Consider the following 14,109-nt stretch of genomic DNA (forward strand, 5'->3'; position numbering starts at 1 on the left):
TATATACCTTATGCCTATCAATCCCTTATTAAATATAGGATTTGCAGATATTTCCTCCTATTTCATAGGTTGCCTTTTCACAAATTTTATTGGTGGTTTCCTTTTAGTTTGATGGGGTCACTTGTTTATTTTTGCTTTTGTTTCTTTTGGTTTTGATGTGAGATTAAAAAAATAATTGCCAAGGCCTATGTTTTCCTCTAGGAATTTTGTGGTTTCAGGTCTTACATTCAAGTCTTTAATACATTTTGAGTTAATTTTTGCTTATGTCATAGAATAGTAGTTCAGTTTCATTCTTTTCAATGTGACTGTCTAGTTGTCCCAACAACTATTTATTAAAGAGACTATCCTATTCTCACTGGAAATTGTTGGCTCTTTTAGAAGTGTCTACTGAGCACAAACAGGGGGAGCAGCAGGCAGAGGGAGATGAAGACAGAGAAGTAGACTCCCTGCTGAGCAAGGACCCATATGCTGGGCTTGATTCCAGGAGACTGGAATCATGACCTGAGCCAAAGGCAGATGCTCAGCTGACTGAGCCACCCAGGCATCCCCTATTTAGGATTTTCTGTATACACTATCATCACATTATCTACAAATAGTGACAATTCTGCTTTCTCCTTTCCTGTTTGGATGCTCTACTTTCTCTTTCTTGCATAATTGCTCTAACTGAAACTTCCAATACTATGTCAAATAGAAGTGGTGAGAATGGGAAACTTGGCCTTTATTATTTTGAAATATGTTCCCTCTATTCCTATTTTTCTGATTTTGAAAAAAAAAAATCGGTGTTGAATTTTGTCAAGGGCTTTTTCTGTATCTATTACAATGACATGACTTTTATCCTTCATTTTGTTAATATGGTATATTACACTGACTGATTTGCAGATATTGAAATGTCCTTGTATGCCTGGAAAAAATCCCACATAATCATAGTGTATGATTCCTTTAACATATTGTTGAATTTTTTTGCTAATATTCTGCTGAGGATTTTGGTTTCTATGTTCATCAGAGATAATAGCCTATGATTTTCCTTTCTTTTGACATCCTTGTCTGGCTTTGTATTGGGATAATGTTGGCCTCATACATTGAGTTTTGAAGAGTTCTCTCCTTTTTTGCAAGAGTTTGAGAAGGATTGGTATTAATTCTTCTTTGAACATTTGGTTGAATTCAGCAGTGAAGCTGTCTGGTCTAGAATTTCAGTTTCCTGGGAAGGGTTTGATCAGTGATTCAATCTCTTAATAGTAATTGGTCTGTTCAGATGTTCTATTCCATAATGATTCAGTCTAGGAAGGTCACATGTTTCCAGGAATGTATCCTTTTCTTGGTTATTTTGTTGGTGTATAATTGTTCATAGTGCTTTTATGATCCTTTGTACTTCTGTGGCATTGGTTGTAATAGCTCTTTCCATTCTCATTTTATTTATATAAGTTCTTTCTTTGTTTTTCCTGGTATGTCTACCTAAAGGATTGTCAATTTTGTCTATTTTTTCAAAAAAACACCGTTTAGTTTCATTCATCTTTTCTATTGCCTTTTCAGTCTCCATTTCATTTATTTTCTACTTTAATCTTTATCATTTTCTTCCTTCTACTAACCTGGGGCTTTGTTCTTCTTTTTCTGTTCTTTTAAGATGTAAAGTTAAGTTCTTCATTGGAGACTTATCTTATTTGTTGAAATAGGCATTAACAGCTATGAGCTTCCCTCTCAAAACTGCTTTTTCTATATTCCACCGTTTTGGGTACATTTCTATTTTTGTTTATTTCAAGGTATTTTTAAATTTCTCCTTTGACCCATTACTTTTTCAGTAGCATTTGGTCATCCTCTCCATATTTGTGAATTTTGCAGCTTTATAGAATAGAAACTTTTTGGTTTCATACCCCTGTGGTTAAAAAAGATGTTTCATATGATTTCATTCCTCCTAAATTTATTAAGACTTGCTTCATGGCCTAACATATAATCTATCCTGGAAAATTGCTACGTAAACTGAGAAGAATGGCTATTTTGCTGTTTGGGGGTAGAATGCTCTGTATATAACTATTTAGTCCATCCGATCTAACATGTTGTTTAAGATCAGTATTGCCTTATACATTTTCTGGCTGGATGATTCACCAATCGATGTAAGTAAGATATTAAAGTCTCCTACTATTTAATTAAAGTCTTCTACTCTATGAATTAAAATATAACCACATTAAGACACAATGTTTTATGACAGTAATCATTATTTTTAAACAGTGAAAGAACTTTTAGTTTTTGCTACCGTGGATATGGTCATTATGTCATTTGTAATAAACTATTGTAGGCTGTCTTTTCAGTATCAATTTATCTGTTCTTCTACCAAAAGAATTTTGAATTACATCAGAAAATACACTTTTATCAGATTTTATTTAGGAGCATTGATTCAACACCCTGCTCCAGTAGAAAATTCTCTTTATTTTAGGTTAATCTTATCTTTCCATTTTTATGGCCACAGTGATTGGCACAAGAATGGAGATGGGTCATTCAGAATCAATTAGATTTGGAGAAACATTTACTGTGAATTAAATTTTTCCTTTCTTTCTTTCTTTCATTCTTTCTTTCTTTCTTTTTTTTTTTTTTTAATTGGGAGTATCAAGATGGAGTCCTTTTCTCTGCTGGTTCTAAATGTGTAGCTCATCTAGACTCTGGCACTTTTGTAGCCAACATTGGGGTCACAAGGAGAGAGTCAATTTGAAAATCAAGTGAACACCAAGGAAGCAGAGCAGAAAAATGTGTTTTGGTCAGATCTTTGAACCCACTATTTAACTATTTATTTTATTTCTTTATACTATAGGATGAGATTTACTAAAGAGTGCTAACTGATGCTAAGTAGCCTATACCATCTTCTGGATCTTTGGTGGGAATTACACGGCATCAAGGCAGTTCCTATCTTGTAATAAGCTCTTCCCTCACACTTTCACTCAGTCTCACTGTCCTCAACCTCATGACATTTCTTGAGGGGGCATCTCACAGCAGTATAAAAGTACAGTATTTAGTGGCAAAACTTATTTTCCATGACAATGCATGCCATAAGTGTCTTTTATATGTTGTCAGATACCGTGGGAATTTTATAAAAGAAATCCTCAAGAATCAGTGCAGATTCTCCTTCAATTACCTGGGGGTCTTTCCATCCTAACTGGGGGTTTAGTAATGTGAGAAAGGTTTAAATCATCTCTTTAGGTGCTGGTATGGCTACTTGGAAATGAAAGTGCATGCAGTGTTGTTAGACTAGAGAAAAATTTAAAAGTTGTATTTTTTAAAAGATTTTATTTATTTATTTGACAGACAGAGATCACAAATAGGCAGAGAGGCAGGCAGAGAGAGAGGAGGAAGCAGGCACCCTGCTGAGCAGGGAGCCCAATTTGGGTCTCAATCCCAGGACCCTGGGATCATGACCTGAGCTGAAGGCAGAGGTTTTAACCCACTGAGCCACCCAGGAGCCCCAAGATTTGTATTTTTAATACAGCATATACTTGCAACAGAAAGTTTTTGGATCACCCAACAATATCATTTTGTTTTGTCTTTTAATCTTTTAAAACAAAAATTATCAAAAGTAGCTTTACTGATTTGTACTGCTTTAAGTTTTGGAGAAAACTATGACATCTCTCCCCACTTTAATAGTATACCAATGCTCATATTTGCAGACTGCTTTCTAGTATTTGTCTAGGCACATATTTTATGTAATTATGTACAAATTTCATATTCATTGCTGTGCTCTATCTTTTCATTTAAAATTTTAATAATGTAATTTTTCCATGGTGATACCTAAATAATTATCATTTTCATGGCTTCATAGCATTTTATTTAGTGAGTGACAAAACATACTTAAGCCCATTTCCTGCTATTAGCTTTTATTTTTTTTTAAGACTTTATTCATTTATTTGACAGAGAGAGATCACAAGTAGGTGGAGAGGCAGGCAGAGAGGTGGGGGGGTAAGCAGGCTCTCCACTGAGCAGAGAGCCTGATGCAGGGCTCAATCCCAGGACCCTGAGACCATGACCTGAGCTGACGGCAGAGGCCCCGACCCACTGAGCCACTGAGGCGCCCCTCCTGCTATTAGCTATTAGGAGAAATACATGTTTATCTGGCCATCAATTCTCTACAGAATATAGTTTCAGATGTTTAAAAGAATGTTTGGATATAAAACCTTTTCTTTAGCAGAGCACTTACCCTTGGCATCTACTGAAGAATGCAAGCCAGTCAAACCCTAAAGCCAATGTACACTATATCAGATTATTCTCTATCCACCCAGGAAGCCTATTCATCTATTCCAATTCAGAATGTCAATTTCACAGTCAAAGACCCAGGGACACTATCTGCTTACCCTCTTTAAATTAACTACGAGGAAATGGTAGATTGCCCATCTCAGTGTCCAGCTGTTTGCTACATATCTGGGCTAAGCACGCAGCTATGGCTTGGGTCTGGCACTGGCTTAAATTTTTAAAATATTACAAAACTCATTCAGGTGCTTGAATTTATCAAATTTAAACTTTGGAATTTCTTAACTTCTATTTCACTTCTCCAAAATACTTGTCATGAAGGCTCATCTCTCATAGGTATTTTCCAATTTATTTTTTAGAAAGTCAAGCTTCTCTTTCCTAGCAATCCTCTCCCCAAAATTGCTTGCTTTTAGAAGCATGGCCACCCTCAGAGGGGGAAAAAAGCCAGAAACCTATTTGGTAGTAAAGCCTCCTTATTGGTTTTAAAACCTTTAAGCACTAATATGAGAATAAAATTATTATAGTTAATAGTTATTGAGGAGTTACCATTAACCAAGCACCAATGCAAAGTGCTTTATATATTTTAAATTTAATCATCACAAAAATCTGTTAAGTACTATTACTAAGGTCATTTTTGAAAGGAAGAAATTGAGTTTTTAAGGTTTATGAATAGCTTATTCAAGATTACATTATCTGTATGTGTTGGTGCTGAGACAGGATTGATGTTTAATTCTATAAGAAATTAACAAGGAAACCCACGAACTAAACACCAGTCGCACTCAGAGAAGATGAGAAAATGAGAGGTTTTCAATTATATAAAAATAGACTAAAGAATATATTTCCCAGATACATTTCTATGAAGTATGGTATGCTTCCCCCTGTTCCCCCCATGACCATATTGACAGGAAAACCTACAAGGTATCAGGGTTTTTTTTTTTTGTTTGTTTGTTTGTTTGTTTGTTTTATTATGTTATTTTGGTCACCATACAGTACATCATTAGTTTTTGATATCATGTTCCATGATTCATTGTTTGTGTATAACACCCGGTGCTCCACACAATATGTGCCCTCCTTAATGCCCACCACCAGGCTCACCCATCACCCCAAACCCTCCTCTCTGAAACCCTCAGTTTGTTTCTTAGAGCTCATAGTCTCTCACGGTTTGTCTCCCCCTTTGGTTCTCCCCCTTCATTTTTCCCTTCCTTCTCCTAATCTCCTCCATGCTATTTCTTATGTCCCATATATATGTGAAACTATATGATAATTGTCTTTCTCTGCTTAACTTATTTCACTCAGCATAATCTCCTCCAGTTCCATCCATGTTGATGCAAAAGTTAGATATTCACCCTTTCTGATGGCTGAGTAATATTCCAGTATATATGTGGACACATCTTCTTTATCCATTCATCTGTGAAGGGTATTTGTCTCCTTCAGTTTGGCTATTGTGGACATTGCTGCTAGGAACATTGGGGTACATGTGCCCCTTCTTTTCCTTACATATTTATCTTTGGGATAAATACCCTGTGCAATTGATGGGCCATAGGGTAGCTCTATTTTTAACTTTTTGAGGAACCTCTGCACTGCTTTCCAAAGTGGCTGTACCAACTTGCATTCCCACCAACAGTATAAGAGGGTTCCCCTTTCTCCACAGCCTCTCCAACATTTGTTGTTTCTTGTCTTGTTGACTTTTGCCATTCTAACTGGTTTAAGATGGTATCTTTTCTTGATGAGGTTCCAGAATCTTTGTCACAACAGTGATCTAGGTTATGGTCTGGGGCAGGCTACAGAAATGAATGCTATTGTTGTCCTAGCGGACTGATAGCAATCCACTGAGGGACTCTTCCAGAAAGGCAACTGTGGTGAATATACTACGTGAAGAGTGTGGGATGATAATATCATCTGCTTCATAAAACTGTTGTTATGATTAAATGAACTAAAACAAAGTTCCAGATAACTTTGGCTGGATCAATGTTTATTCCACAAAATAGCACTGTTATGAGGCCAAGCACTTTTCTACACTCTTGTACACAACAGAAAAAATCCACCTCACTAACACCAATTTTCACAAAGTTTGGGGTAAACAAAGACTATTCTTCAAGTTCATTCTATAATTTCTTAAGTCATTCACTTATGTATTTATTCATCCAATGTTTTCAACAAACATTATCTGATTATCCACTATGTGCCTAACACTGATCTTTGAAGAATATAAAAAAATGTAACCCTGCTACAAAGAACACTTTTACTCAATCAGAAGGGACAGAATTAAATACAACTAACTATGAAACATTTAGGAGGCTTTACAAAATAGGTAAAAATAAGCAGCTATGGAAGTATAAGCAATAGGGAGCCTTCCTAAAGAAATGAACTTTGGTCTAAATTAGGCATATAGAGTGTATTTCTATTTTACAAGTCTTTGCATATCTGAATATTATTCTAAAGGGTAGTGTCCTCTCTTATTTTAACAGAAATTTTGTTTCACTTGATTATATATGCTTATTGTTTTTAAAGGCACTGTTAGCCCATACTGTACTTAAATGTATACACGATATCTAGTAGCTCAGTGGGATACAACCATCACTTGCCCAACCCTATATTCTCTAAGGGAACATTATAATTCAGAGGTGGTTCTGGGAATGCCTCACAGGTTTAATTTAATTAGTATAGTTCTGACCTTTTTATAGTATTAACATATAATCTTTTGTCCCCATAGAGTGGCCTGTTCATTATGTTTTCTGCCCTAAGCTTAAAGCACATTGATTTCCAATTACCAGTTTATAAAACTGCCAAGTCATCTCTGTCACACAGTTTAAAGATTATACAATTCAATTCAAGTAACTGAAGCATTAATTAAAATTTTGCAGATTATAAAGAAGGACCCAGGAGACAGATGTGAAAACACTGTTCGTGATTGCAAAGGAGAACTTGAAAACAAGGTTACTGGGGAGACATGGCTCTAAAAGGATCTGTCACTAAAAATAATTGGCATATTCCTGTCATATTTCTATAGATAAGGAATTTTCTATTACATTATGAATAAACAATTCTCAATAAATTCGAGTAAACTTGAATTTACTCGAGTAAACTATACATATATATATATTAGTATGTATCTCTCATGTATTTATGTATGTATATCTCATGTATGTAACATATATATACATGAGATTATTTTAGGAAGAGTATGGTAATTCTGCGGAGTAAGTAACCTATCTGAGAAACTCTAAAGGACCCATGTGAGAATTCAGGTATTTTGTACGTTAATATATTAAATGCTGTAGATTTCACTTAGAATTACTTAAGAGTAACATAGAACTAAAATAATACTGATTAAAGCAAGAAAGAATTTTATTGCTTAATAGGTTAGAGGAAAGTGGTAGCTCTCATCCATGGAGTCCAAGATCCCTTCCCACTCTTTGCTTTATCATCTTTAGGTTGTAGTCCTCATCTTCATGGTTCACAAGGGACGTTAGAACCCCAGGAATCAGGTCTAAGTTTTGGACAGCAGGAATAAAGAGAGGTAAAAAAAAAAATGGAGGAAAGAACCAGCTATTACACATTAGGATTCTCAGAAGTTGCCCCATATTTACATTTAGTTATGCAGTCATTCCTGGCTGCAATGAAGGCAGAAAAATGTTCTTTTTATTCTGACATTTGTCTGCTTCTGCTGAAACATGGCCTTCCTATGATAGGGGACAAGGGGAGAATGGGCAACGGAAGAGCCTCTGCTGTTTTCTGCCACATCATTTGATTAATTGTGTTATTTAAAAATGCTTTGGTAGTATCAAAATAAACTGAAGACCCATTATTTATAGACAGCAAACTAATAAGACAATCCTGCAGAACGGACAAATTGGGAAATAACAAAGGGAAGATTTAAAACCAACCTCCCCAAGATTGAAGTTAGGAGGCAAAGTGGAGGGGAGAAAATAACATGCTCTCAGTGTGGGAAAAGGAAGGAATATATAGATCTTCATCAGCAGGGAAAACAATCAGATAAAATCAAACCCAATTAGAGAAGGAAGCATGCACTGGGAAAGATGTGACCAAGATTCTTAGTGCTCTAGAAAATCCTAGTGCCCAAATAGAGACTGACAAAGTGAAGATTTCATTTTTAAGTCAAGTTAATATTAAAATATATTTTTGGACTTTACTTAATTTAAAATGAGAACAGTGCTAGGGGCCCTAAAAGGTACCCCCCAAATCTTTTTTGTTTAATGCTCTGTTCCATATAAGACTTTAGAACCTCGTGTGGAAAGCAACACTGGCACTTAACAATGCTAATAGCTCTATAATAAATAAGGAAATAATGGAAGACAATGACATAATGAGTAGCTGTAAAGTGAGCTAGATCTTGTAGGAAAATCTAGACAGGCAACATAGAGACTTAAGATGGGAACAGGAGACAGGAACGAAACAGGAGAAGCCACTGAGCAACTCGTAATTGGTAGGAGATACAAAAGATTTATTTCTATAGGAAACACTGTAGCATCCAACCCGTCTTAGACTACTCTTATTTCTGTGCTCATTTCCAAAGCCTTTCTCAATTAGATGGACAGGAAGAAATCATCACTGTTTAGTAGCTGGTCACCACCCATCATTGGTTTGTCCTACCTCATACCTGTAACATATTTTAAACCTCACAACTCTTAGTAAAAAATTACAATGTTACAGCAAAATTCAGACCAAGCACTAGAGATGAGTAATACCAAATAAACTGTAAGTGTGTAAGAGCCCTTATATAGAGGTAATCCCAAACTGGAAGACCAATTCCCGGGACTGTGAATGCCAAGGAGGCATCCATCCCCAGTACTCTGAGGTGTAATTTTAAAGTGTAAAACTATTTTAGTGATTCACAAGGGCTAACAACTATAAAAAAAGGAAATTGGAAATTTATTGTCAAAACTACCAAATTGACAAATGAGCATATTTCCTTGTTTGAAACCATATCATCAATTTAACATAATAAAACTGATTCTGTTGTGATAATACCAAATGTTAGTATTCAGTTTTACATGCCATTGATTAATTAAAAATGGGAAAGTAAACTATTATTCAATAGGGGCTGCAGGGCCAAAACTTTTTCCAAAAATTAAATTTCTTAAGTTAAAAGAAGAAAAGCAACTAAAGAATTCCTTTAACGGTAATAAAATCTGGGATGCCTGGGTGGCTCAGTGGGTTAAGCCTCTGCCTTCAACTTAGATCATGATCTCAGGGTCCTGGGGTGGAGTCCTGCATAGGGCTCTCTGCTCAGTGGGGAGCCTGCTTCCCCTTCTCTCTCTGCCTGCCTCTCTACCTACTTGTGATCTCTCTCTCTCTCTCTCTGTGCCAAATAAATAAATAAAATCTTTTTTAAAAAGGTGATAAAATTGGGAAACATTGAGCCAATACTGATAAATGATAGAATGTTACATCTTGAAAAAGTTGTTCCGGTTGCAGATCATTACATTCTTGTGAATCTTGTAGATTCTTCTTCTTCTGAATAGTTGAAAAGCCATCTGTCTATTTTTTAAAGATAAGAATTTTAATGTAAAGGTAATAAAAAATGTCCTTCACGATTTTTCAAAGTAGTCAAAAACTATCTTTCTTCTCTCATTATCTCAAATTGTCCAGAGATCTCTAATAGTATCCTAAAACTAAGAAGATACTAAGATTTTTAAAACAAGAGTTACCTTTACACAGTTATTTCAAAACTTAGCCACAGACTGAGGATAAGCTGGTAATAACATACTAGTAATGACATATCATCTGATTTTTTTTATATTCCTGTCAAAATAAGCATAAACTTATTCCATCAAAAAAAATTAAAAAACAGTGTTGGCTGGAATATTTCTGTCATCATGCATAACTTTGATTCCAAAGTCAAATTTTTACTCTTCTATAGGGAATTACAGAGCAAAGCCAAAGAGACTACATTAGAAATCAGTAATGCCAGATCTAGTTTCAGATAAGACACTGTCTTTTGTAATTAGACCACTTAGAGAATACCAAAGCAAGGGGCATACAGTTCCAGAACTGTGCAGCACAATCAACTGAGTATAGGGAGAAAATACTTGAAAATATTTTGCATAAAACATGATCTAACAGAAGTGAAGTTTTACTGGTAGCTAATATATAAACTGATGGTACTATATGTATCAAATACACATGTACTATAAGCAGAAATTCAAAATATTTCTTTTGTTAATTTATATAAGGATTTATTTATTTATTAGAGAAAGAGAGAGCATGGAGGGGGGTGGAGGGAGGAGGCGCTGAGGGAGAGAGAATCTTAAGCAGACTCCAGGCTGAGCATGGAGCCTGATCCAGGGCTCGATCCCACAACCCTGAGATCATGACCTGAGCTGAAACCCAAGAGTCAGCTGCTCAACCAACTGCACTACCCAGTTACCCCAAAACATTTCTAAAAAGAGACATGCAATCAAAACATTTAGAGACTATTAAAAGAGATGGCTGGAGGGCCTTCCTTAATCTGCAGTTTTCTAACTAACAATTTTAACGTTGTTCCTTAACTTCTCTGATTGAAAGAAACTAAGAAACATGAAGGTAGCATGGTGTTAAAATGAGTAGGTAAGGGAAAGATTAAAGACTACCCAGCATAAGGCAGTAAGGAGTAGAGACACACTGAAAAGCATTCACCTCACCCAAGGGGAAGTAGCTACTTCTCAGCTCTAGATGGTTGCTGCTATGTATGTTCAGAGTATATAAGAGAATACAGAAATTTAACACTTATGTAAACTTCCATGAGTTTTAGAAGAGGAAACAACAAAACAAAGCACTATGGTCATGACACAACTTCAGGCTGCCATTTTGTTCTGGGATAGTGGTACAGAGCATGAACCGGGGATTCGGGGAGAGAGAACTCAATGTTCAATATACAGCTCAATTACCAATCATTTGTTTGATGTGCGCGCCTCCATCTCTAATCAAGCTGAACTTGCTTCTCATCTGTAAAGTGGGAGTAACAGTAGAGCTGCCCCATTGGGTTGTTCTGGGGGTTAAATGAGGAAAAGTATGGAAGGTACTATAGCATCACGCCTAATACACAATCAGTACTCTGTCAATCTCAGTTAAAAGAATAACAACTGAGTTTCTATAATGTGCCAAGCACTTTTAATTATATTTGCATCTTTTCACAAACTTGTGAGAATAGTCTAATCTGTTACAAAAGAGAAAAATGAGATTCAGGGTGAAATAGAACACACCCAAGGTCAGGATTTGATTTTTGAATGTAGTTGAAGGGATTCCAACCCCAACCATATTTCTCAGGCCACAGTTGTGAGCTCTGCCTGTCAACATGTGTCTATCAGACCAGAGGACCATCTGCAGAGTTGGGATCTTCTGTACTGGACAGTCAGTTGGGTCATTTTAGACCATGATTTCTTAGTTCTATTAAGAAAATAAAACCAAAGTGCTTGGTTTTTCTCTGATGGTTTATGATCTGAAAACCCCACATAATAATGAAAAAAAAAGATTATTATCAAAACTTGTCACATGGAGCCTAGGAGCTTTACTTACTCATGAAAGAAAATTAAAACAAGGATTCCCAATGAAGTAAACAGACCATGAGACATAATCATCAATTTTGCCAAATTAATTAAATACTCCACCATCCTCTTTTACTATAAATAATCTTTTTATCTATTAATGTTATAATTTCCTTTTTGGCATCATTTCAGATGAATTTGATATGTTTTTTTAAAGAGGAAATCAAGTTTATTTGCACAAGTATGAGGTTTGTCATTTATTATCTATGTAACTGATAAATATTTTTAAATTTTTTAGAAAGGTATTATTTTCTTTAAAGCTTACCAGTTCATCATCATGTTAGAAGCAATTCCTTGTAGCATTTTATGTTTGGTCTCTGAGCAAAGAGATGAAGATAAAGCAAAGCTATTTGCTCAGTGGAATTCAAACCTGAACACCCAGCATTCAATTTTCTGTTGCATATTCTATGCCAGGAATTCACAAACCACAGCCTGTGGGTCAGTTTGGGCCTCCTACTTGTTTTTGTACATAAAACTTTATTGGAAGCAACAATTGTGCTCATTTCTCTACATAATATCTATGGCTGCTTCTGCGCTATAATGGCAGAGTAGGTGTAGGAGAGTAGGTGTAACGGAGACCAGATTTAATCTTATAAAAAATAGGATGGGGGCACCTGGGCAGCTCAGTCCAGGCTCAGTCTGCCTTTTGGCTGAGGTCAAGATCCTCAGGTCCTGGGATGGAGCTCCGTGTCATGGCCTCCAGCTGAGCAAGTGGTCTGCTTCTCTCTCTCTCTATCTCTCTCTCTCTGCCCTCCACCCCCGCCCCCCAACCCCACCCAACTTGTGCTCTCTCTCTCTCTGAAAAGAATAAATAAAATCTTAAAAAAAAATAAAGAAGAAGAAGAAGAAGAAAAGAAAAGAAACAGGATGAAGTGAACCTGTCCTCTGAAGTGAACTTTATTTTCTAATTTTTGAGCTCATGGAAAGGTCAAGAGAGATTACTGAAAGCCACATCTACATATAGCATTTACTTGTCTTCAAACTATATAAAAATAATGTTCCAATGATACATTTATAAAGAAAAAAAATGCAGACTTAGCTAAGGAAAGGCTTTCTTTGAAAATATTATTTCAGGGTGCCTGGGTGGCTCAGTGGGTTAAGCCTCTGCCTTTGGCTCAGGTCATGATCCCAGGGTCCTGGGATCGAGCCCTGCATCGGGCTCTCTGCTCAGCAGGGATTCTGCTTCTCCCTCCCTCTCTGTCTGCCTCTCTGTCTACTTGTGATCTCTCTCTGTCAAATAAATAAATAAAATCTTTAAAAATATATATTATTTCCATGGGGGAGGGAGGCAACCGCGATAGGGAGAAAGCTCTGACATAAGGTGAGCAAGATTCTCAAAAGCTAACATAAAGGGAGGAATCGATTATCCTAGAAAGAACTGGAAAAACAGAAACAATAGAATGTATAGAGATAAATAAGAGCAAACGCTGGACACAAGGAAAGGCAGTGGGGTTATTCAGTCTGAATCTGAAAGCCTGAGAATCCAGGGGCCCCTGGTGCAAGTCCAAAGCCCAAGAAACAGGAGCACCTACGTCCAAGGGCAGAACAGGACAACAGTCTTGTCTGAGCTCAAAGACTGAATTCATCCCCATGTTGCCTTTTTGCTCTATTCAGGCCCTCGGGGATTGGACGATGGCCAAGTGCACTGGTGAGGGCTGTCTTCTTTATTCAATCTACTGATTTGAGTGCTGATCTTTTCCAGGGACACAGTTGCAGGAACATCTAGAAATAGTGTTTTACCAGCACTCCGGGCATCCCTTAGCGCTGTTAAGTTGACACCTACAAGTAGCCATCACATGTAGGATGAGTGCTGGTGGCATGACCTGACTGTAGTTATGACACGATATTACCTTGTGATCAGCCAATTCTCATGAAAGGCTATGTGCTAGCAGGAGCAGAGAGAGGGTCAAAGTTCAGGGGCCTAGGGGAAGGACAGAAATGTGAGGTGTGATGAACAAGCATTTGGCTTGAAGTTATCTTTGGGGACAAAACAGTTGAGCTAATCACATGTCTGGTCTTGTCACAGGGGCATCCCTGAGTCTGACATAAGCCATCTGGGCTAGGAGGTTTCTTTGCAGTAAGTCATTCCACAGACAAAACATGGTGTGTCTAAGGGGGCTCCTTAATTATCCCTGTACTCCAAGATTATGGAGCTCTGATCAAATCCAACCTTATCAGAGCATACAGGAAACAGCAGGAACAAAATATTTTAGGTCATGTGGCAATGCATTCAGCAATATTGCCTGTGTGTGCCACGAGAGAACCGGAATTATTTGAGGTATAGAAAAATAATACTAGTAAGGTTTTAGCCTAAAGGAATAACTTCAAAGCTGTT

Source organism: Mustela putorius, unplaced genomic scaffold (genome assembly GCF_011764305.1).
Source record: "Mustela putorius furo isolate JIRA1106 unplaced genomic scaffold, ASM1176430v1.1 tig00003923_pilon_pilon_pilon, whole genome shotgun sequence".
In the NCBI taxonomy this organism is placed as follows: Eukaryota; Metazoa; Chordata; class Mammalia; order Carnivora; family Mustelidae; genus Mustela; species Mustela putorius.